Genomic DNA, 25,271 nt, shown 5'->3' with positions numbered 1-25,271 from the left:
CATTGATATCTTTCATCGATTCACATGCTTTAATCATTCCCCATCGTCAAAGTGGGAGCATTGAGTTACATACAATAGCAGTGCAAACAACAATTTGCCATAAAAAATAACTGAACCAAGAGTAATGGTTTAGTGGTTCAGCTCTAATCAATCAGCAGGAAGTTTTCTAAAATTCATTCTGCCACAGGCCACTATAGCTCAGGTTTCGAAATACTCATGGGAACAGGAAAAAAGAGAAGTTGAATATCGGAGGAGGGAGAGTCATGTGATATATGAAAGATACAGACGGTGGAAAACTGTAGTTACAGGTAAGTTAACTTATTTCTTCTCAAGCATTTCATGGATTCAGATGCTTGAATCAGAATAGCAAGCAGTATCAACATTTTTCAAATAAAGGAAGGAGCAAGAACAAGGTTCACCTTCAAGAAAAAGGCTGCAAAGTTATGTTAGGTGTATTTATAAAGCACACTATCACCTGTGAGGGTACCTTGGCACTGAGCAAGTGCATGTGCCTAGCCCTGCCTATTGTAGATTGGTTATAATATATCTGCTAGTAGGAGTCCTGCAGAGCGGAGGTGTCTGGATGTTCGATGGAAGAAGATACAAATGTTCAAGTAAATATCAGACTCCCACTGCCGCCAGCCTGCCATCTGGGCTTAATTGATATCCGATTTGAGAGCTCCTTATGGGCAAAAGTTGAGATTCCAAGATCAGGAGTGTCTGGGCAATCAAGGTATCTTCCAAACAAGATCACCCACAATTATCTGATACACGAAGTACCAAGTCTTTTCAGTTGCTATCCTCCCCCATTCCATTACATGTCTGAACTGGTAGTAGTTCATGATATGAGGGACTCCTAGGCTCCCTACGTTAGTTGGGGCGTACATTGTACGCTTGGGAAGCCTAGGATACTTACACCCTCCATATGAAGTTGTTTGGGGTGTTTTGAATGTCTCTTAAAATCCCTTTCTTTAGTCTCAAGGGTAGAGACTGAGCCAAGTATAATAATCTAAGGAGGGCTGATATCTTGACTACAGCAATACATCCCATGCAGAAGAGGCTCACTTTGTGAAACTTTTGCAATTTTGCATCAGGAGAGCGCATGAGATCTGTATAGCTACAATAGAACCTTTCTTCCAAGGAAGGAAAGATCTTAACATCTGAATATTTAATGTGCTTTTTGGGCCCATGTTAGAGGATGATTCTTCTGTAAGTTAGTCACCTGTTCAAGTAGGAGTGATAAGTTCAGTAGGTGCGACTTCTATAAGCGGGAAGGGAGGTGCGAACTCCCTGGTTCAGGCAGAATTAGTAAACCATCAACTACTTATAGTCAGACTTTATGTTGCTTTTTGCCTATGACGGAGGTGACATGGGTAGCCCTGTTGGGTACCCCTTTTTGGGCAGAAGCCTTACGAATAACAGACTCTAGTGGAAAGATTTGTGTAGATGCTAGCAATCCATGCAATGTACATGGGTGCAAACCCATACGCCTTGAGAATCTTCCATAAAAATGTCCACTGTAAGCTGTTGAGCGCTTTTTCAGTGTCAACAGATAGGAATAGAACGTGCGTGTGAGCCCTATAGTTTGTTAAACAGGTGTAATGTATGCTTTATGTTATCTACTGTGCACCTGTCGGAGACAAACCCCGTCTGATTCAGGTCAATAATCCCTGCATGTAGGGAGGCAATTGAATCACCAATATCCCCAAGATATTCAGCAAGGAGATTGGATGAAAGAAGGAGCACAACAACAGATCCTTGCCTGGTTTAGGAATTATCATAATTGAGCCCTCCCGCAGTGACCTATTGGGGAGTTCACACGATGGGAAGCGTAAAAGCATGTGAGAATAATTGTGGCCAAAGTCAACCAATCAACTCGGATTAGTAATGCACGACTAATCACCCATGAGGGTATCCAGGCGCTGTGGTGGTGCAAAAGATTCTGTAACAAAGGCCTGTGAGTTTGTCAGGGCGAAGGTGTCATGGTTACGGCACTTGCCGGTGCTCCCGTTCCGTCCGCTAATACACACACAGAATGATCGGGAGCCTCACTTCCGGGCGGAAGTGAAGTCCCGGTCTAGTCTTGCAACACCAGCAACAGGTCAGGAAACCACTACCGGGGGAAAACGCTTAAACAGCGCGTTTCCCGCCGGAGTATTCGTATTCCAGAAGACAACCTGAAGCGGACTCGCCGTGCTGTGGAGCATCGTGAGGGTTGATCTGGTTTCTCCCCGCACTGGAGTGCATTAGCCTTGTTAACACCCACCGCGCTGGAGCGCAAGTTTCCTGGTTTCGGTTCACGACGCCGGAGCGCTTGGAGCCGTGTTTTGTTTCCACCGCGCTGGTGCGCATTTTCTTTGCTTCAAGTCCGCCGCGCTGGAGCGCATTTGTCTTGTTTTGTTTTGTTTTCCGTACATCGCGCTGGGGCGCTGGTATCGCTTGGTTCTTTATCCGCGCAGGAGCGCTATATGGTAATTTTGTCCCCAACCACGTAGGAGCGTTGAGGAGCTGTTTTGGGGGGTTCCTTTTGTTTTGACTATTGAAGTTCCGTTGCACTGACGCTGTTGTGGGTCAGGATACCCCAGATTCAAGCAGCGTCCAGCGGAACGTGTGCCTTACAGGAGTGCCTCTGGAGTAAGAGCACTCTTGGACACCAGACGCGCAGAAGCGCCTTCTTTGCTGACGGGAGAGCTCGCAGGCCAGCACCTGAATCAGAAAAGCCTCGCTGGGCTGCCAGTATCGTTAAGACTCGTGGACTGCTGCGCACTGGTAAGTCTTCCAAAGGGGGGACACGAGCATTTCTGTGTGTGGATTACGGGGTGTGTAGACGAAGGAGTTGGGGCTCCCTCACTAAGCTGGGTCTTTGTTCTTCCTTTCCAGTTGTCTTCGAGAACCCTACACTCCCAACCCCCTACCTTCCTTTTGGCTCCCTTCCCTGCGTCCATCTCATCCCTGCTGCGTTCTACCTTCCACGAGGGTCAGGTGGGTACAGGGACGGGCGCTCTTGTCGTCTCTGCGGAATCACTCCACAAGCAGAGGTAAGCGTTGTGGGGTACCCGACAGAAGGGCCTTTTGAAATGTGAATATTGCCGAGATGACAGCAGTTTCTATAGGATTATTAATTCTTCCTGTTGGGACTGTTTACATGTGACACTGGTATCTTTAATATAATCTAACATTCTGTACTCAGGCGCGCAACCAAGATGGCCGCGTAGGTGCGAAGCTCCCGAGGACCTCCGCGACCTCCTGAATTAATCCTGATTATATCCTGTCTTTGACGAGGGGACTGTGTCTGTGTACCCGAGCTGAGGCGGCACCCGTTTTCCGTTTTCGAATCGGACCCCGGACACTGGTGGGAGCACCGATCGAAGATTGCGGCCCTCTCCGCGCCGGCCCCCCGGATTGGAGTTGTGGGGCGATCCGGGGACAAAGCGAACAACAACGGCGGGCAGGGCTGGGCGACTCGCGTACCCCGCGCTTTCACTTTCGCTTTTGCGCCCTCCTTGCCCTCAAGCGAGGTAGGGTTGCGGAGCGGGGTGCGGTGGTGTGGCCTTGCCCCTGTGCCCGGCTGACCCGCCGGCTGTGAGTTGTCCTGCGGTGCAGTGGTCAACCCCCCCCCCGGAACCCGTGAACTGGTTTATCGGCCCTTTCGAGGAGATTGGCACGACTTTGGGAGTGCGACATGTCCACAAAGCAAGATGGCGACCGGGCCAAGGTGAAATCGACCCGCCGCGGCCCGGCACATCAGTCAAACAGTATGGACCGCTACACCCTCCAGAAGGGATCCCCAGAGGCACAGCGTACATCCCCCGCGGGCCCGGCTGAGGCGTCTGCTCAGCCCGCGGATCTGACCCTCCGGGACGTCATGGGCGCCATTGCCGAAATGAAGGCCTCGGTGGACCAGCGCTTTGATACTCTGGCGCAGAAGATAGACTCGGCCCTGGTGGAGGTGGGCCTAGTGAGAGCCGACTTGTCTAAAACAAATGACCGGGTCGATTCCCTGGCCCACACCACCTTAAGTCTCACTACAGACGTGGCGGCCCTTCAAAAGGAGGTGCACCGGCTTGGCCAGGCGAGCGCCATGATGGACCGTCGATTGGAGGACGCCGAGGGTCGGGCCCGGAGGAACAACGTTCGTATTGTCGGGGTGCCGGAGGGACGGGAGGAGGAGGCGGCAGATTTGTTTGTGGAAGACCTGATCCTCACCCATCTCCAGCCCCGGGGGCTGAGTAAACTTTTTGCGGTGGAACGTGCTCACAGGGTCCCCGGAGGAAGACCTAAGGTCGGAGCTCCGCCGCGGCCTCTCATTGCCCGGATTTTTAACTTTCGGGACAGAGACGCTATCTTGCAGACTTCCAGGCTACAGGGACCGGTCAAGCTTGATAATATGGACGTGAATTTCTACCCTGACTTTACTCCGACGGTCCAAAAGCAGAGACTGAGTTTTCTCGGAGTTAAACGTCGCCTACGGGACATGAACCTTAAGTACTCAATGCTTTTTCCAGCTAAGCTGAGGGTGGAGGTGGATGGTCGCACGCATTTTTTTGACCGTCCCGAGGCGGCTGGGGACTGGTTGGATACTCTGCCTGGGGATCGGGGCCGGGGGGGTGGGGGGGGTGCGGTTGGCGGGGAGGGCGCACCGGATCAGAACTGAGGGGTGAATAGTAGGCCTTGCTCTGGACAACATTTTGGTTACCATTCACTGATCGTGTATGTTCCCCTCCTATGGAGGTCGTACGGGGTCCGTTGGGGGCTTTCCCTCCTCCTCTGGGGGACTAGTTAGTTTTTCATCTATGGGGCGACAGGCACACTGCACTTTGGGGGGGCTGTCTGGGCTCATGCAGGGGTGCAGGGAGGGGGGAGTTCTGTTGGGATGGGTGGGTGGGGGTGGAGTGTTGTTTGTTTGCACCGCAAGGCGAACCCTTTACTGTATTGTCGTTTTTGAGATGCTCTTTGGGGGACGATTGATGGCTTTCATGTATGATGGGGGGTAGGGACCTGACTGTGTTATCATGGAACGTTAATGGACTGGGGGATAGGATTAAGCGTGGTGTGGTCCTGCAGTATCTGAAACGAATTTCACCAGATGTGATCTTCCTGCAGGAGACACACCTTATAGGTAATTCCTTTCATGCCATGAATCGGAGAGGCTATCGCTTGGTGGCCCATTCGGGCTTCACCTCGGGCTCGCGGGGGGTGGGCATCATGATTAAGAACTCGCTCCCATTGGAGATTGATGAGGTGCGCCATGATGGGAGGGGACGTTACACTGGCTTGGTGGGTAGAATGGAGGGCAGAGTGGTCGTTTTTGTATCAGTGTACGTTCCGCCGGGGTTGCAATCTACCACGTTTGCGGACCTGGGGCGCCTCCTCCTTGACCTCCCGGATGGGCTTCTGGTAGTTGGGGGGGACTTTAATGCGGTGGCTTCAGGGTCTATGGATCGTCATCCCCCCAGGGACCTCCCCCGGGCACAGGCGTGGCTGTCCGGCCTCTTAGATACACTAGGATTGGTAGATTGCTGGCGACTAAAGCATCCCGCTCAGCTGCAATACACCTTCCACTCGGGTGCCCATGGTAGCCTCTCGCGGCTTGATTATCTCCTTGTTCCTGCGGCCTATGCTGGGAGGGTGGGAGAGGTGCGCCATTTGGCGCGGGGTATTTCAGATCACTCCCCACTACTGCTGCATCTGGATGTCTTCCCGAGGGGGGAGGGCAGGGTGGCCCCAATTAATGCCTGGTACCTGCGCGACCCCACTATTCGAGCCGAATTGATCAAATCCTTGCAGCGGTACTTTGAGGAGAATGTGGGGTCTGTCCCTTCTGCCATCTCCCTTTGGGAGGCTTTTAAGGTAGTTCTTAGGGGGGAGGCCCTCTCCTTTATCTCCCATGCCCGGAGGCGCGAGCGGGAGGAGGTAACCCGGGTGGAGGCCGAAATTACTGAACTAGAGGGTGCCCTGGGGATGCCACATTGCATGTTTTACACCTCAAGCAGGCGGCCTATAGGGCCCTCGTCACGGAGGCGGCCAGGGGCCTCAGTAGAGAGCAACAGGGGCGACTGTATGATGTGGGTGATAAGGCTGGTAAATTGATAGCGTGGTTGGATAAAAAGGAGAGAGCGAGTCGTGTGGTTCCGTTGATCGAGAGGATGGATGGTGTATGTGTCACCGAGCCGGACGCCATTGTCTCCTGCTTCGCGGATTATTTCCGCGAGGTATATTCCCCGGTTTCTCCCTGCTCGGAGGAGGATTCCCATGCCCTGCTTCGGGACATCGCGCTGCCCTCCCTTTCGGTGGAGGACAGGGATTCGCTGGACGCTCCTCCCACCTCGGACGAAATTGCCCTTGCTATCCGCTCGGTCGCATCTGGCAAGGCCATGGGCCCCAATGGCATTCCTATCGAGCTGTACAAGCTGCGACCGGATGTGCTGGCGCCCCACCTGCGCGCGATGTTCCTGGCGGCCTGCTCGCGGGGTTCCCTTCCGCCGGACCAGCGTCTGGCCACGATCGTGGTGATCCACAAGGAGGGGAGACCCCGTGAGCGGGTCACATCCTATAGGCCTATCTCGCTCTTGAATGCGGAGCCCAAAATCCTCGCCAAGGTGCTGGCCAACCGGCTGGTCGGCGTGGTGGGCGACTTGGTCCACCAAGACCAGTCCGGCTTCATACCCCATCGTAACACGGCCCTTAATCTGCGACGCTTGCACGGGGTGCTCGCGCGTGTCCCGTTCGTGCGGGAACCGGCCATCTTGGCGTCCTTGGATGCCACCATGGCATTTGATACGCTTGAGTGGCCATACATTTGGGCGATGCTGGCGAAGTTTGGCTTCGGACCGGGCTTCATCAGCTGGGTCAAATTGTTGTATTCCGGCCCATTGGCGCAGGTGGTGGTGAATGGACGAGTTTCGGCCCCATTCGCACTGGGACGGGGTACGCGACAGGGCTGCCCCCTGTCGCCTCTCCTGTTTGCACTGGCCCTGGAGCCCCTGGCGGAGTGGCTGCGGTGGCACCCTTCCATCCGTGGTCTCCGTTGGACCCCCGAGCATGAGGACCGTGTGTCCCTCTACGCTGATGATATCCTTCTATATCTCGCCTCCCCGCGTAAATCACTGATCGTCCTAGTTGATGTTTTGCGCTCATTCGGTCGCAACTCAGGCCTCGTCATCAACTGGGCGAAATCCTGTGTATATGTGCTTGCCGGGGAGGCTCCGGTCCTACCACGGGACTGTCCGATCCAGATCGCCTCCCAGGGGTTTCGGTACCTGGGTATATATATTACCCTGGACCCGGAGGCCCGCTACGAGCGGAATTTGCTGCCCCCCCTCCAGCGCTTGAAAGAGGACGTGGTGCGTTGGCGGCGTCTGCCGCTTTCGCCGCTTGGCCGAGCGGCCTTGTTTAAAATGATGTCGTTGCCGCGCTTTCTGTACGCTCTCCAGAACACTATGGATTTGGTTCCGGCGCGCTACTTCCGAGAGGTGGAGAGTTTGCAGCGTCGCCTGTTCTGGGACGGGAGGCCACGTATCGCCTTGGCTAAATTGACGCTCCCGTGGTACGATGGGGGGGTTGCCCTCCCGGATATTAAACGGTATTACTGGGCCTCCCAGCTAGCTGCGATTAATCATGGCCTTTACGGGCCCGCCCTGAACCCGGCATTTGAAATGGACAAGATGCTCCTGCCCGGTGGCGACTACAATCGGGCGCTTTACTCAGGCGCGCCGGACCCTCGCCTGACGGGACCGACGCATGTCATGGTGCGTGTATGGCACGCGGCTAACGCAGCTATGGGGTGGAAGGACCGTTTGACCCGGGCGTCACCGCTATATGCATCGGCGAGGTTGGGTTCCTTGTGGACCTCGAAGGGCTTCGAGAAATGGGACACGATCGGCATCAGCACAGTGGGAGATCTCTGGACGAGGGGGGGATTCAAAACTTTCGAGATGCTGCAGACGGAGTTTCAGTTGCAAGGCAGTGAGTACTTCCGGTACTTACAAGTCCGCCACGCGCTGGGCTCCGTCTTCCCGGATGTCGCGTCCATTCCGGAGTCTTCCCCCCTGGAGGACAGAGTGCTGGATGGCCATGTCCCAGACAGCACGATCTCCCTTATATACAAAAAACTGATTAACGACCGATCGGGCCTGCTGACTGGCCTCCGCGAGGCCTGGGTTGCCGATGGGCTGGAGTTGGACGACGAGGACTGGATGTCCGCGGTGGCTTCTCCGAAGGAGGTGGCCATCCCGGCTCGCCTTCGCTTCGTCCAGCTTAAGATCCTCCACCGGGTCTATGTGACGGGGCCAAGGCTTCTACGTATGGGCCTAGCTGAGGATGGACTGTGTAAGCGTGGCTGTGGTGCTTTGGCAACTTTCTTGCATATTCTGTGGGAATGCCCAAAGGTGGAGCGATTCTGGCGTGGTGTGCATGAGGTCCTGCGAGTGGTTACGCGTGTCGTGCTGTTGCCTGAAGCGAGGAGATGCTTGCTGAATGTGTGGGAGCCAACTGACTACTCGGTTCCGCAGACGCGGTGGGTGACTCTGGGATACATGATCGCTAAGCGTGACATTGCTCAATTGTGGGGATCCCAGAGGCCTCCGGCGGTGTCGGCCTGGAAAGAACACATGGATTGGTGTATGTTTCGTGAAAAGGTGGTGTATGTTGCGAGGGGTAAGCCTGGGGCGTGGGTGAAAATCTGGGGCCCCTGGAACGCCTATCGCGGGGGTATTTGCGAGCCGCCGCTGCTGCCGGCTGTTTCACCAGCTCCGTCCCCCTAGCCGACCCCCTCCCCCAGCCATGGGCACGTGGTTCCCCAGTCCCTGATCTGTTCTCATTCCCCTCTTCAGAGTTTGGCGATTGGTTGGGGTTCCCCACTTAAGGAGCGCGTGCTGTCACTTGGGACGTGGGTTGCCTTGCGGGTGTGGTTGTTTTTGTGTTGTTGTGTTTTGACAAAAGGAAACCGTATTGTTGGTTTGGAGTTATGTGGCCTGCACTACTGATATCTCCTGATTTACCCTTTTTGCACCGCCAAGAGATTTTTCTGTATGTATGTCATGTGCTACTGCTACTCTAGCGGCCGGCCAGACGGTTGTAGGCCCATACTTGTAACTATTTGAGATTGTAATAAACGGTTTAAAAAAAAAACAAAAAAAAAAAACATTCTGTACTCAGTCCCTTTCTCAGCTGTTTATACAGTTTTACACTATTCTTGCAACTCCCGTCTCTTCTCGGATTCCTCAGTAGAGAGAGTCACTGTAGCAGTCTGAATTGGGCATATCGTTCCTGTATAATCTTGGCTCTTAATTTAGCAGTGAGGAGTTTCCCTGCCTTATTTGCCCTACTGTATTTCACTTGTTTCACCCGAAGGAGAGAAAATTCAATGCTGTCTGTGTCTAATATATTTAGTTGTGCACAAGCCCTCTCTAACCTCAGGAGAGACAGTGCAGCCAGGATTTCAGCAGGTGGATTTAGGCCCCACACGTTTAGACTCAGAATTTTAAATGGGTGGTTCATGCCGATATCTATATACATGAGAGTTGCTGTCAGGGTACTGCATACAGTGCAAATGGGAGGCTGGTAACTGACAGTAAATACAAATGTCTTGTACCGTATGCTTAAGAGGATCACGGAGCTGACATGGAGTGGCTACAAAAGTACAACCCTACAAGGAGCCACAACGTTTAAAAACAACTATCCAACCAACCAATGAAATTGGCATCCCATCTCACCAGGGGTCGGGGACTCAGACAAACCAACATTTCTCTGCTCTGATTAACAGTAACCAGCCATTCCATCTATGGTCAAACATAGGAGTACCCAGCGCAAACCCCTTCGCTACCACCCCCCCCCCCCCCTCGGACCTCTACCCCTGTATATACCTCAGTGATGGTAGGAGGACATAAATTCACATTGCCTATGGCCATGCCGAGGTCCCACATACACCATTTTTACCAAAGAGTACCTCTCAATCCTGTCAGCTTTTCAAGTCTCTGAAAACGGCATTGGGGATCTTGATCATCTGAGTTGCCGGAGAATGTCCCTCCTCTAAGAAGTTATGAGGTCAGCAGATGGTTTGAATCTGTTTTCCTGCGTTTGAACAGTTCGACATTCAGGGCCTGATTCACATAGGGCCTCGGCACTCGTGGCGAAGGCTCTGCAGCCATGGGGGAGTCTACGCACTCAGGGCGAAATCTTCGCAGTGAGAGTTCTTATTGTAGAGATTCTGCCTCCAGTGCTGAGACTCACCAACGACTGCGGGGCCTCTGCCACAAGAGCAGAGGCCTTTGTGAATCAGGCCCTCGGTGTTGCTGATGCATTGTATGCCTTTAGAGTGAGGTGTCAGCTGTGGAGCTCCCCCCCTTCTAGTTCTAAGCCTAGGATTTCTTGGGCTTCTGTGACGGAGAACATCTGGTGCTGACTTCCTTCCCATAGGACAATAAGGCTGACTGGAGAGCCTCAGCAGTATTTGATCTCCTTGGATCTCAAATGAGTAGTGATCGGTCGGAATGAATGCCTTTCTGAAGGGTAACTACATACAAGTCCTGGTTAATATATATCGGGAATCCTTCAAAGATGATCAGGCCTTTCTCTTGTACAACTTTCATGATTGCCTCTTTTTACCAAAAGTAATGCACACAAATGAGAATGTCAGAGGGAGTGTTATTCTTACATGCCAAGGGTTCCATTCTTAAGTCCAGTCCAGGGCAATCTCAAACAGGTCTGGCACCATATACAGGAATAGGCTCTTATATAGTTCAATATTGTTTGCTCCAGCTAGTGGTGGAACATCCATGATCTGGATATTCTCCTGTATGGAGCAATTTTCCAGATCTTCCAGATGCATTTGTAGATTAAGGTTCTGATCATGTAGGTTAAGCAACTGCTGCCCCATATTTCCAGTTCACAGTCACTAGCGTCTTTGGATTCTTCAATGAATCCACTCTCTGACCCAACGCTGATATATTTTGCTTTATATCCTGTAGATTCTTAGCCACGTCTTTGTATAAATCATCTTGAATGTCCTAACATTGTTCCTCCATAAACAAACTGGTAATTAGAGTTTCCAAGTCCCACATTTCTTTATGAACATCTTCTCCAGATTCTCCCCGAGTCGATCGCTGCTGTGGGTCTGCTTGCTGGGACCTTGCCATGGTGAGCATGTCTTTCTCGAGTCCTAGCTCATCTAGACTCTAGCTAGAGTCCTTCTTATTTATGGCAGAGGCCATTATGCTGAGGAGATTCAGAGCGTCTCAGGTTTTATTCACGTAGTTCTAGGCACAAGTTATGGTCCGTCTTCAAATGTCGCCGAATACCCACCAGAGTACTATGCATTTAAAGTGTTCATTGCACCTCTAGACACCTGCATGCTAGAGTAAATTCAAGGTCACAAGGGCTCACCCAAGGCGGGGTTATTATACACCCTGATTCTTAGATGAGTAATTGGTCAAAATGGTCATGGGGGTCTGTCTGGAATCACTCTTAATTAAAGCCGAATCGTTAGGTCCTATATACCTTTATAAAGGCAACGTAGTCCTAGCCCAACATATCTCACTTGCTGGTCAGATTCTGCCTCATGTGGGTCCTTCATCGAGAGGTAGTATCCCACGACTACTGATGCCGTTAGCCTGAATGGCGATGCTATTAATGGAGTGAGGCTTACTCTCATTCTTCCTCACTTTCTGGCGCTGGGCGGTGTGCACTGGCACCCTGGCTCTTACGGCACAGACATCGACTTCAGCCACACCACAGAGCTCCAATGGACGGACCACAGCTGCATCCACTTCACCTTCAAGAGAACGACGACCCACCACCACCAGCAACAGGCCGCCCGCAGAAGCTGGAACAAGATCACAGCAGACCAGCTCGCCACCTCCCTGAGCCAGCACCCTCCTGCCAGCTCAGCGAACCCCAGCCAGGCCGCCGTCAACCTCACGAAGTGGATCAGCATCTGCGCGGACGAGCTCGCCCCGCTGAGGACCCCGCCCAGCAGACCCGGAAGCAAGAAAGCCCCATGGTTCACCGACGAACTCAAGAGCTCCAAGAAGAACTGCCGAGCCCTCGAGAAAGTCTGGAGAAGGGAACCTACACCGGACAACAGGACCTCCTTCAAGCTTGCCACCCGGAAGCACCACCAGCTTATCCGCGCCGCCAAGAAAACAGCATTCAAGGAACGGTTGGACAACAACGCACACAACTGCAAGGAACTCTTCAACATCGTGAAAGAGCTCTCCAACCCCAGCGCAGGAAACAACGACATCACCCCATCACAAGACCTCTGCAACTCCCTCGCTTCATACTTCCACAACAAGATCACGGACATACACAACAGCTTCAACAACCAACCAACGCACACCATGACCGAACAATCACCCCCCACCACCACCCTCCACGCCTGGACCCCGATCAGCACCGAAGACACCATCCGCACGATGAACTCCATCCACTCCGGATCACCGACCGACCCCTGCCCTCACCACGTTTTCAACAAGGCCGACGCTGTCATCGCACCCCACCTGCGAGACATCATCAACACATCATTCAACACCGCCACCTTCCCTGAGAGCTGGAAACACGCCGAACTCAGCGCCTTACTCAAGAAACCAACAGCGGACCCCACCGAACTCAAGAACTACCGCCCCATCTCGCTCCTCCCGTTTCCAGCCAAAGTCATCGAGAAGACCGTCAACAAGCAGATGGCCGCCTTCCTCGAGACGAACGGATCCCTCGACCCCTCACAGTCCGGCTTCCGAGCCAATCACAGCACCGAGACCGCCCTCATCGCCGCCACCGATGACATCCGAGCCCTGATGGACAATGGAGAAACAGCGGCCCTCATCCTCCTAGACCTCTCCGCGGCATTCGACACGGTCTGCCACCGCACCCTAGTACAGCGCCTCAGTAACATCGGAATCCAGGACAAGGCGCTGGAATGGATCATCTCCTTCCTCGACGGAAGGACACAGAGAGTCCGCCTACCACCATACAAATCAGAAGCCTCCGAAGTCATCTGCGGCGTCCCTCAAGGATCATCTCTGAGCCCCACCCTCTTCAACGTCTACATGAGCCCCCTCGCGGCCATCGTACGCAAACACAACCTCAGCATCATCTCCTACGCCGACGACACCCAGCTGATCCTCTCCCTGACCAACGACCCCGCCTCCGCCAGAGCCAACCTGCACGAAGGGATGAAAGAGGTAGCCGAGTGGATGACGACCAGCCGCCTGAAACTGAACTCTGACAAGACGGAGGTCCTCATCCTGGGCTCTTCCCCCTCCGCCTGGGACGACTCCTGGTGGCCTCCAGCCCTGGGCACCGCACCCAAACCAACAGACCATGCACGCAACCTGGGCTTCATCCTGGACTCCTCCCTCTCCATGACCAGGCAAGTCAACAACGTCTCCTCGGCGTGCTTCAACATCCTACGCATGCTACGGAAGATCTTCCGGTGGATCCCCACCGAGACCAGGAAGACCGTCACCCAGGCCCTCGTCACCAGCCGACTGGACTACGGCAACGCCCTCTACGCCGGTACCACCGCCAAGCTCCAGAAGAGACTCCAGCGGATCCAGAACGCCTCGGCCAGACTCATCCTCGACATCCCACGAACCAGCCACATCACCGGACACCTGAGAGACCTTCACTGGCTCCCCGTCAACAAAAGAATCACCTTCCGCCTCCTCACCCACGCACACAAAGCCCTACACGACCAAGGCCCGAGCTACCTCAACAGCCGGATCAACTTCTACGCTCCCAAACGCCACCTCCGATCAGCCAACCACGCCCTCGCCGCCGTCCCCCGCATCCGAAGAGCGACTACAGGAGGAAGGTCCTTCTCCTACCTGGCCGCCAAGACCTGGAACTCCCTCCCGACCGACCTGCGCCTGACCCAAGACCACCTCTCCTTCAGGAAGAAGCTGAAGACCTGGCTGTTCGAGCAGTAGCGGCACCCCCCCCCCCAGCGCCTTGAGACCCTACGGGTATGTAGCGCGCTCTATAAATGTCACTGATTGATTGATTGATGGGGGGAATGCACGGATCACCACTTTTGCATTCTGATTCTTTAGCACCCACAGTTTGCCTCATCTATAGTTTGGAGACCTGCTGGGCCCTTGTCTAGGCCCTCAGCCGTGACTGCACCCTCAGGCTTCATGGGCTGGTCTCAATCACGCCTTAACACCTCCCTGCAGCATCTCAGGCGGGGTCTCCTTTCCAGCTTCTTCTAAAGGGGGCAGAATTGATCCCCAAACGATCACCAAGTGGCAAAACCACCTCAATTGGCCCACTCTGCCACTGCTGCTTCATACTTCTCTTGCCTGGATCTATTTGCCGCCTTACTGCTGCCTATAGGAATTAGAGAATAAAGTCTTTCCTTATGGGGTCCTTCTACTTTCAACAATATCAGACGGGGACGGTCCTGCCGAGACCACCAGCTGCACTTAGACTGCAGATGGGGCAAGAATAGACTCACACTCTTGCCACATCCACCATGTTGCTCGGGGCATCAGGTGTGTTCGGTCTCAAAACTTGATGTGCGTGGGGCGTGGCCAAGATGGCGGGGTGAGCGGACGCTTCCTCCCGTAGCTCCTCCGGCCCGGCCAAGCTAAAGCCCTTTTCTTATGCTTCTCTCCCCCCGCTGAGGCTCAGCGCGGGAGAGGAGCGTGGCGGAACATCAGGGGCATACACCGGTGCTGTTTTGGTTCGGATCGCCCCGGGGGAACCCCCCCAAAAGTTCGCCCGAGATCACAGGACGACGGCGGCGAGCCCGAGGGGCGGAGCGTATTGGAGAGCTGTCCGGACGCCTCGGTTGGGCCTGGTGCTGAAAGTTGCGGTCTGGAGGGGATCTGGCCCGCCGCTCGACGGTGACTGAAGGAGCCTGGCGGGAAGGGGCCCGACGGTGTGGAAGGCTTGGGACGGGTGCCCCGGCACTCGGACTGGTGATGGCGACACCTTGCATTGCGGAAGCCCTGACCCCTAGCCGAGGTACGGCGGACTCTCTGATGGGGTCGGATCATCTGGCCCCCTGTGCGTGACAATCGGGGGCCGGTGGTGGCACTTATTTTACTGCGGGGTGCCTCGGAGGCCCCGGAGGTGTCGCCGGGCCTAGTCGTTTTGGCTTGCTCCGCCCGGCTGCCATTTTGTCCCCGAAGGAGCAGTGGTGGCGGCCTCCGCTGGAGTCCTGGCTGCTGGCTGCGGGCGACCTCCCGCTATTGCTGGATTGACTACCGGAGGGATGAGCTGTTGGGACCCCTCCGCTGCGGCCCCCTTGGTTGTCTCACGCTAGCTCTTGCGGCTGACGGTGACCGGACTAGGCCGCCATTTTGTCACCTGTGACGCAGCGACCTCACTTGTGGGGGATACCCGGGCCGAGTGCTTGCCGGCGGCTGAGCATCCCTGGGGCGCCTGGATCGGTGCCCGACTGCGGCGCTGGCGATGTCTGGAAAAGGAGGCCCGAAGAAAGGGGACCGTACTCTGCCGGACATGCTTGGCAGGGCCCAACACCTGCGGGACAGGACACAGCCCTCACCGGGGCCCTCCCGGGCTCCGGCAGATGTGACTGGAGGGGAGCCACCTGTCACGAGGGCCTTTATGGAGGAACTGTTTAGCTCCCTCAGGGAGGACTTCCAGACACTGAAGCGGGAGGTGGCCAGCGAGGTCCGAGAAGTGCGCAGAGAAGTGGAGGGCCTAGGTGAGCGTGTGGAAGCGGCGGAGACGGAGGGCCACCAGCGAGCGGAGGAGATAGTCCATCTCCAGCAGGACGTTCTTCGCCTCCGGGAACAGTGTGTGGAGCTCCAGGCCCACTCTGAGGACCTTGAGAACAGATCTCGGAGGAACAACATCCGAGTGCGTGGCGTGCCGACTGCGGATGAGGGGTCCGATCTGGGGGACTACCTGCGGGCCCTGTTCCGAGAGATCCTGGGGGAGGCCGCGGACTTTCCCATCAGCATCGACAGGGCGCATAGGGTTGGCCGTCAGCGCCAGCCATCGGCACCCCCACCGGACATTCTGGCCTTCCTGCCCGACTTTCCATTAAAGGAGCGTATCATGGCTGAAGCCCGCAGGAAACAGCCCCTGACCTTTCGGGATCGGCCGGTGGCGCTTTACCAGGACCTCTCCGCCATCACTCTGCAGAAACGCAGGTCCTTTAGGATTGCCACTGACTTTTTGCGCGAGCATGAGACGCCGTACTCTTGGGGTCACCCCTTCCGCCTGATTTTTCGGTGGAACGGAGTATTACACCAGCTACGCTCCTTGCAAGACATTTGTGGTGTCCTGGGGCTCACGGCAGCGGAGGAGGAGGGAGCTACGCCGTCGTGGAGGTCCTCGGAGGGACGGAATCGGCGGAGGTCAACGAGGCGGCGCTCAGCGACCAGCGCAGGGCGCCCGGACTCCCCTACCATTAGGGCGGACAGGGCTGACGTCCTGAGGGCGGCGGCCGGGGACTCGACCGGCTCCTCTAGCGTGGCCTTGACGGCCTAACACACACTCCGGGGGGAGATGTCTTTAGCTTCTTAACATGCTTGGCACGGGGCGGGGGGGTTGGGGGGAGCGGGGGGAGGTGAGTGGCTGGACGTCCACTTTGCTCTTTTCTACGGACTTGCCCGTTTTGGGGCTTGACTGAGACTATGGGGTGTTTGAGTTTGGGGATGGCTAGTTGCCGAGGTTGGGTTTTGGGTGGGGGAGGGGGTTGTTTTGGGGTTGGGAAGGTCCCGTCCGATGTTGTCTACGCCCGCTTTGTTTTGGCTTGTCCCGCGCTGCGGCCCCGCGCGCCCCACCCGCTGATTCCCTACCCATTGCATGGCGCTCCCGATCCCTGCGAGGAATGCCGGGCCTAAAGGTAGTGACCCTTAATGTTCAGGGTCTGAATAACCCGGTGAAGCGCAGAGCGATCCTGTCGTTGCTGGAGGGGACGCAGGCGGACATTTGCCTTTTGCAGGAGACACACTTATTGCCCCGAGACTGCCATAGGATGCGCTCTGCTAAGTTCCCCACCCAGTTCTTTTCCTCGGCAGCGAACAAGACGGCGGGGGTGGCCATTCTCCTAGCGAGCTCCTTTCGGGGGGAGGTGTTGCATAAGTGTGCTGAACAGAAGGGGAGGCTCCTTGCGTATCGCATGCGCCTGGGAGGCATAGCATTTACGGTTGGCTCCGTTTATAGCCCAAACGAGCATCAAGAGCGCTTCCTAGATTCCGCGCTGGTGGATGTCACTGCTTCCCCAGACCGACACGTTATCTTGGGCGGAGACCTCAACATTGTCTTTGACTCTGGGATGGACAGATCGGCGCAACGCTTTCCGCAGACGGGGGAACTGTCCCAGGCTGGGAAGGCCCGGATTGCGGAAATGGACTTGCACGATCTCTGGCGCTCCCTGCACCCCACGGATAGGGACTACTCTTTCTTCTCGCACGCACACCGCACCTACTCACGGCTGGACTACCTCCTGGTGAGTGGACCGATGCGTGCCGCTGCCACGGCGGCGGACATCGGGGTCCTGACCCTGTCTGACCACTCTCCAGTCACCGGCGTTTTCCGGTGGCCGGCGGCCTCCCCCTCTCGGGGGGCGTGGCGCCTCCGGGACACACTTCTACACAAAAAATCGGTGGTACAACGCGTCGGGGAGGTCATACAGGACTATCTCACTCACAACAGCAACACTGACACTTCGCAGGCGACACAGTGGGCGGCACTGAAGGCCGTCCTACGGGGGGAATTCATCTCTATCTCTGCAGCCGAGAATAAGGAGCGGCAACTGAAGAGGGATGAGTTGACAGCTCAAGTCCGGGAGCTTGAGCAGGTCCACCGCCGTACGGGAGCGCCGAGAGTATGGAGGCAGTTGAAGGCAGCGAGGAAGCTCCTCTCCGCTCTGGATCTTGATAGGGCGGAGTACGCCGCCTTACGCTTGAAACATGCCTACTACACTGGGGGGGACAGATGTGGCAAGCTCCTAGCACACCGGCTCCGGGTCGCGCAACAGCGCAGCGTGGTGAAAGAACTGGTGGGTGCGGATGGGGGGGTTGTCTCCGGGGACGCGGAGGTAGCGGAGACTTTCCGCGGCTTCTACGAGGCGCTGTATGCTGAGGAGCCCTCCTCGCCACGGGATGCCGATAGCTATTTGGAGTCGGTGACCCTCCCGGTGCTGGACCCGGCTCAGGCTGACCACCTGGAGCGGGACATCCATGTGGAGGAAGTGGTTTCGGCTATCGCGCGGCTGAAACATGGCAAGGCCCCGGGCCCGGACGGGTACACGTCGCTATTCTACAAGACTTTTTGCACGACCGTGGCCCCTGTTCTTACGCGGCTGTTTAACTCTTTCTCCGAACCGGGAGCCATCCCTCCGGATCTCCTGAGGGCGACGGTCGCGGTAATCCCGAAGCCTGGGAAGGACCGGGCCCTCTGCGGCTCGTACCGGCCCATCTCGCTCCTAAATGTCGACCTCAAGTTGTACACGGGGATTCTCGCATCCAGGCTGGGTCCACACCTCCCCGACCTGGTGGAGGCGGACCAGGCTGGTTTTGTGCCCGGTAGACAGACGGTTGACAACACCAAGAGGGTGACGCATGTTCTGGAGAAGGCCTCAAGGATCTCGGGGGAGCGGATGTTGTTGTCCGTTGATGCGGAGAAGGCCTTCGACAGAGTTCACTGGCCGTATCTTGAGCGGGTCCTCAAAAAACTGGGAATCGGCGATAAGTTCCGCACCATGGTATTTAATTGCTATAAGCATCCTTCAGCGTCGGTGCGGGTAAACGGGTGTAGCTCTGGTGGCTTCGCCATCGAGCGCGGCACGCGGCAGGGCTGCCCTCTCTCGCCGCTCCTGTTTGCCCTCTACATGGAGCCGTTTGCTCAGAGGATCCGTAATAATCCGGATGCTGTCGGGGTCCGGATGGGCCAGTACGTCCACACCGTCAGTCTCTACGCGGATGATGTCCTGCTGACTTTGGACGACCCTAGGAGGTCGCTGCCTGCTTGCCTCCGAGAGTTGGATGCCTTTGCGGGGGTGGCCGGCTTCAAAATGAATATGAGCAAGTCGATGGCATTAGACGTATCCCTGGCTGCGGAAACCAGGAGGGATCTTCAACGGCTCTTCCCCATGCAGTGGTCCTCGTCCACGGTGCTGTATCTGGGGATTCTGCTGGCGCCTACATTATCGGAGATGGTTACGGCCAATTATGCCTCCCTCAGCAGGAAGATCAAGGACGAGCTTGGCCGATGGAACAAAGGCTTGCTGTCCTGGCTGGGGCGAATCGCGGCGGTCAAAATGACGGTGCTGCCCCAGATACTATATCTTTTCCGAGCCCTTCCGCTCCAACCCCCGGTGGGCTGGATCCGACAAATGCAGGCTGACATCTCCCGCTTTGTCTGGCAGGGCCGCAGGCCACGCATGAAGAGGGTCCTCTCCACGCTTGCTCCGGAAGCGGGGGGTCTCGGCATTCCGGACCTCCGTAAGTACTTTCAGGCGGCACAGCTTCGCTATCTGGTGGAGTGGAGCAGGTGGGAGTCCGACAAACATTGGCTCTTCCAAGACCAGGCAGTGGCGGGCCGCACCTTACAAGAGGTTCCATTCTTGCGCCGCACGCATCGCCCCCCTAATCTTTACGCTTCCTTTGTTACGCGGGTCCCCCTGCGTGTGTGGGACGCGGTCTGCGAGACCCGGGGCCTCACCACCTTCCCTTCGCCGCTCACGCCCATTACGGGCAACCCGGACTTCTCCCCAGGGATGGAGCCGGGGGTTTTCTCCCACTGGGTACGGGCGGGCTGCAGGGCACTCTTCCAGATCTATGGCCCGGAAGGCGTGGTTCCTTTTCAGCAACTCCGCCAGGAGTTCGGCCTGACGGAGCTGGACAGATTGCGCTACATGCAAGTTCGGCATTGGGCCCTCCAGCCTCAGGTGCGTGCCACCGCTGCCCGTCCAATTACACCGTACGAGCGGTGGTTGGCTACTCGGACCTCCGACGCTAAACTGATCACTGATCTGTACAAACACCTACAACCCCCGCCGTTTCACTACTACAACCCGGGGAGGGAGCGCTGGCACAGGGAATTGGGTAGGACACTCAGCCACAGGGAATGGGACAAAATTGCGTATCGGGCTCGGCACTCTGCATATCACACGGGCCTTACGGAGACATTCACTAAGGTGTCCACATACTGGTACTACACCCCGGAGAGACTGTATGAAATGCATAAACACACTGACAAGGGGTGCTGGCGGAGCTGCGGGCAGGAAGGTACCCTTACACACATTCTATGGGATTGCCCAGTGCTGACCGCCTACTGGAAAGAAGTCTTGGACGAGGTGGATGAGCACTTTGGGATAGAGCTGCCGCGACTCCCGGCGTATGTCCTGCTGGGCCTCCCCAATGACCTAATGTACCCACTGAAGTCCCGCAGGGGTAGGCAGATTGCAATAGCGCTGGGGTCTGCGGTTCAGAACATTCTGATCCACTGGCGCACATCCACCGTCCCCTCCATCACCGGTTGGCTGCATAGGCTCTGGCATGTGCTGGGGATGGAGAAGCTGTCGCTTGCGGTTGCGGGGGAGATAGACCAATTTGAAGAGCTATGGCAACCCTTTCTAGCGCTGCTGTCCACTGAATTCCGGGAGCTCACCTGCCCGAGGTACCTTAGGCTTCTCAGGCTGAGGCCGCCGGTGACCCCGGCGGACTAGCTTACATGTGAGATAGGGACCCCCGGGGAGGGGGGGGGGAGCGGGGCTTCCTGGTTAGGGCTACTTTGATGCGGGACCATAGGACGGGGGGGAGGGGGGAGTGTTGTTGTTTTGTTACTGGGAGGAGGGGGGATGGGAGGGGGGGGATTGTGTTCTGTTAAGGTGTTGATGGGGGGGGATGCTCTTGCTCAGCTTTGGGGTGTCGGATACGCGCGTGGGACTCCACAGCTTGTAATTCTAGCGTTCAGTTACTGTGTTCTTCCCTCTGAGCCACCGCGCCACCTATTGCCAACCCTCTGGAGATGCATCCCTTCTTCTTTGACTGTATTCCATGTATCCTGCCTCCTATCCCCCTCCCCCATGGTTTGTTTTGTCTCAATAAAAAACGTTTTAAACTTAAAACTTGATGTGCACCGTAATCGAGCTCAGCCCCGGCATTTATTTGCCAGTACGTATCCTCCTCAGCCCCAGGGTTGCCTTCTGCCGGGGACACATCTCCACCAGTACGCCTCACATGCCAGTAAACTCAAGGCCTGGATCAGAGGGCTAATGCTCATGCTCAGAAGCTCTGGGACCACACTCTCTTTTACCAGTCCAGGGCTAGTAAGATGACTTTGGCCCAGCCTCTCCTGACTTTCCTCAGAATTGAAGGAAGGAAAGGCATAGTGGGGAATGCTTACAGGAGAACCATGTCCAGTCATCAATCTATCAATCAACCAATCAGTGGTTTATAGAGCGCGCTACTCACCCATGCGGGTCTCAAGGCGCTGGGGGGGGGGGGGGGGAGAAGATCCGGGTCAGTCGAAAAGCCAGGTCTTGAGGTCCTTCCTGAACGTGTGAAGGGTTGGGGAGCGTCTGATGTTGACCGGGAGCTTGTTGCAGGTCATGGCTGCGATGTAGGAGAAGGCTCTCCCACCTGTCCTGTTTCTGCAGATGTGGGGGACCTCTGCCAGGGCGAGGTCGGCGGAGCGGAGGTTCCTCTTGGGTACGTGGAAAAATACTGTCGCAGAGGTATTTGGGTCCGATGTTGTTGAGGGATTTGTAGGCGTCGGTGAGGAGTTTGAAGGTGACCCTCTTTTCGACGGGGAACCAGTGGAGGCTTTGTAGGTGTTGGGTCATATGTTCGTGGTGCGGTGTCCCTAGGACGAGCCTGGCTGTGGCGTTCTGGATGGTTTGGAGTTTGTGTAGAAGAGTTTTGTTGATTCCGGCGTAGAGGGCGTTGCCGTAGTCTAGTCTGCTGGTTATTAGTGCGTGGGTGATGGTCTTTCTGCAGTCGGGGGGGATCCACTTGAAGGTCTTACGGAGGATGCGGAGGCAGTAGAAACTGGTGAATATGACGGCGTTGATCTGGCGGTTCATGGAGAGGGAGGAGTCGAGGATTATGCCGAGTTACCGAGCGTGGTCTGTCGGGGTGGGTGGGCTCCCGAGGGCGGAGGGCCACCAGGTGCTGTCCCAGGCGGAGGAGCAGGGTCAGAGGATGAGGACTTCGGTCTTCTCAGAGTTGAGCTTTGGGTAGCTGTCCTTCATCCAGGCTGCTACGTTTCTCAATCCTTCCTGTAAGCAGAGCCTGGTGTCTTCTGGGTTCTTGGTGAGGGAGAGAATGAATTGGGTGTCGTCGGCGTAGGATACAATGTTAAGCCCGTGCTGTCTGACGATGGCAGCGATGGAGGTCATGTAGATGTTGAAGAGCGTTGGGCTTAGTGATGATCCTTGGGGTACTCCGCAGATAATGTCAGTGGGATCGGAGAGGAAGGGGGGTGGGGAGTCTGATTATCTGGGTACTGCCAGAGAGGAAGGATTGGATCCAGTTGAGGGCGGATCCCTGTATTCCTGAGCTGTGGAGTCTGGCGACTAGCATGCGATGTGAAATGGTGTCGAACGCTGCGGAGAGGTCTAGGGGGATGAGGGCTGTGGTGTGTCCTTGGTCTAGCAGCATGCGGATGTCGTCGGTGGCGGCGAGGAGGGCGGTCTCCGTGCTGTGGTTGCTGCGGAAGCCAGACTGGGATGCGTCTAGGATGGAGTTTTCTTCAATGAAGGCGGTCAGCTGGGCGTTCACGAGTCTTTCGGTTACTTTGGCTGCAAAGGGGAGGAGAGAGATGGGCCGGTAGTTCTTCAGGTCAGTTGGGTCGGCCGTTGTTTTCTTGAGGAGGGGTTTCACCTCCGCACGCTTCCAGTCGTCTGGGCAGATGCCGGATGTGAGGAAGGAGTTGATAGTCTGTCCTAGTTCTGGTGTGATGACAGCGGCGGCCCTGTGGAAGATGGGGAGGGGCAGGGGTCCGTATGGGCTTCTGAGTGTGTCTTTTTCTTGGTTGAGGCGATGAGCTCGACTGACCGAACGGCCAGGAGGTGATGGTCGGATTCTCGGCGGTGGTGGGTGGTGTGGTGCGGTCTTCTTCTGGTTCGCTGAAGTTGTCGTAGAGGGCCTTGATCTTCAGGTGGAAGTAGTAGCTGAGTTTGTCGCAGAGTTCCTGGGAGGGTGTGATGTCCGTGGCTTCGCAGGTGGGTTTTGCGAACTGCTGAATGATGTTGTACAGTTCCTTGACGTTGGAAGCGTTGGTCTTGACTTTGTCTCTGATGGTCTTTTTGGTGTCCCTTATACGCTAGTGGTAGTCCTTCAGGGCACTTTTGTGGTTGTTCCGTGCTTCCGTGGTCTTCTGGTTCCGCCAGGTTTTCTTCAAGCGTCTGCAGGTGCGTCTGGCTTCTTGGAGTTCGGTGGTGAACCAGGCGGCCTTCAGCGGGCGTTCTTTGGCAGTGCGACGGAGAGGTGCCAGCTTGTCGGCGCAGTGGGAGACCCAGCGGTGGAATTCCCTGGCTGCGGAGCTGGTGTCGGTCGTGGCATTGGGGGGGGGGGGGGGGGGTCTTGGAGGAGGGCGGAGTTCAGGTGTTCCTCGGTGACCTTACTCGAGTTCTGTCGCGGCGGGCGTGGGGCGGGCTTGGGTGCGGTGGTGTTGTTGAAAGTGAAATGGACACAGTGGTGGTCTGTCCAGAGGTGCTGGGTGGTGTGGCTGAAGCGGACGCTTGATCTTCCTGTAAAGATGGGGTCGAGGGTGTGACCCACTCTGTGGGTGGGAGTGCTGACAAGCTGTTTCAGTCCTAGGTTGGTGAGGTTCTCGAGGAGTGTGGTGGAGTCGGGGTCCTGGCTGTTTTCGAGGTGGAAATTCAAGTGCCCAAGCAGAATGTAGTCCGTGGAGGTGATGGCGTGGGGTGCGACGAGCTCGGCGATGGTGGTTGCAGGCTGGGCGTGGGGTCCTGGCGGTCTGTAGATGAGGGTGCCGCGTAGTGTGGTCCTGGGGCTGGCGTGGATCTGGAAATGGAGGTGTTCCATGTTGGAGTGGGGTTCGTTCGTGCTGGATGTGGAGAATCGGAGGGGGGTCTTGTGTGCGATGGCGAGGGCTCCTCCTGGGCGGTGTGGGCGGTCCTTTCTCTAGATCTTGTAGCCCTTGGGGATTGCGGTGGCGATGTTGGGGCCTGAGGTGGCGTTGGTCCAAGTTTCCGTGAGGAATGCGACGCCAGACGAGAGGGTGTCGATCAGGTCCCAGATCTCTATGGCGTGTCGGTGTAGGGAGCGTACGTTGAGAAGGATGCAGGTCAGGGTCATTCAGTAGGCGGTCCTTCGGCGGCTGCGGGTGCCATGCCGACGGTGAAGGATCTTCGGCAGTGTCCACACGAGAACTGCCCATGGGTTGTGGTGGGCGAGGATCTTACGGAGTTGGCGTGGCCTCCGGAGTTGAGAGCGTGGCGGGTGGCTGAGTCGTAGCGGTGGGGTCCAGGAGAACCAGGGTTCCTGGCGCTGGTTGCGGTCGTGGACGGGCACAGTGGTCACCATTAGTAGGGAAGGGGGGCAGGAGCGGGGCTGAAGTGGGGAGCAGGGCCGCAGGGGCAGCAGCGGCAGGAAAGTCTGCACAGGGGACGCGGGAGAAAAGAGACCAAAATACTGTTACAGTAACAGTAAAAACAAAAGAAACAATGAGCAAACAGTCAGGCACCGATAACAATGAGCAGGGGAAAATACCACAAAATGCCACAAACGCAGCGGAGCAGCCTCGAACCCTGGAGAGAGAGGGCTCAGACCTAATCTAATCTAATCTAATCTAATTTGGGCACGCCCCACTGATTGAAGAAGTCACTTGTCACCTCACAATGGCGATACCAGATATGATCCACCAGCCTACTCGTGTCCAGTTCTAGCATTCAGACAACCTGCTAGATGGCTGTATACCAGAAAAAGGTTCAGACGATCTAGCCACTTCCAGAGACATAGATCCCTCTGACACAAGATCCAGAACCCCAGCCTACATAATTGTTGTGGTAGCCCATGTTGAACATGTTTTACATGAGGACCTGCACAAGCCTCTCCTTGATAGATGGCAGTAAGGTCTTCAAAGCTAGACTGAGTACCTGAAGCTCTAAAGGTTAATGTGGAGCTGGCTCTCCACCAGAGACCAGAGGCCTCTGCTGGGTGCACTGAAACCTGAGATTCCACCGCAAGGCCCGCATAAGCCATCTGGAGTTTGAGACTAGGAGAGTGCACAAAGCTAGGAGTCCAAGAAGTCCCAGATTTGTTCTTGAGATATCCAAGTTTGGGCCCAAAGCATCTGGATCATCTCCTGAATGCCCCTAACTC

General features: G+C 56.1%; 1 protein-coding gene across 7 annotated transcripts in view; it reads right to left on the bottom strand.

The window, feature by feature from the left end:
- PIK3CD (phosphatidylinositol-4,5-bisphosphate 3-kinase catalytic subunit delta) overlaps positions 1–25,271 on the bottom strand; it is a 671,014-nt gene that overhangs the window by 192,228 nt on the left and 453,515 nt on the right. The window lies entirely within an intron of this gene.

Source organism: Triturus cristatus, chromosome 1_2 (genome assembly GCF_964204655.1).
Source record: "Triturus cristatus chromosome 1_2, aTriCri1.1, whole genome shotgun sequence".
Lineage (NCBI taxonomy): Eukaryota > Metazoa > Chordata > Amphibia > Caudata > Salamandridae > Triturus > Triturus cristatus.
Note: the sequence above shows the minus strand (reverse complement) of the source record. Positions and strands in the feature narration are given on the sequence as shown.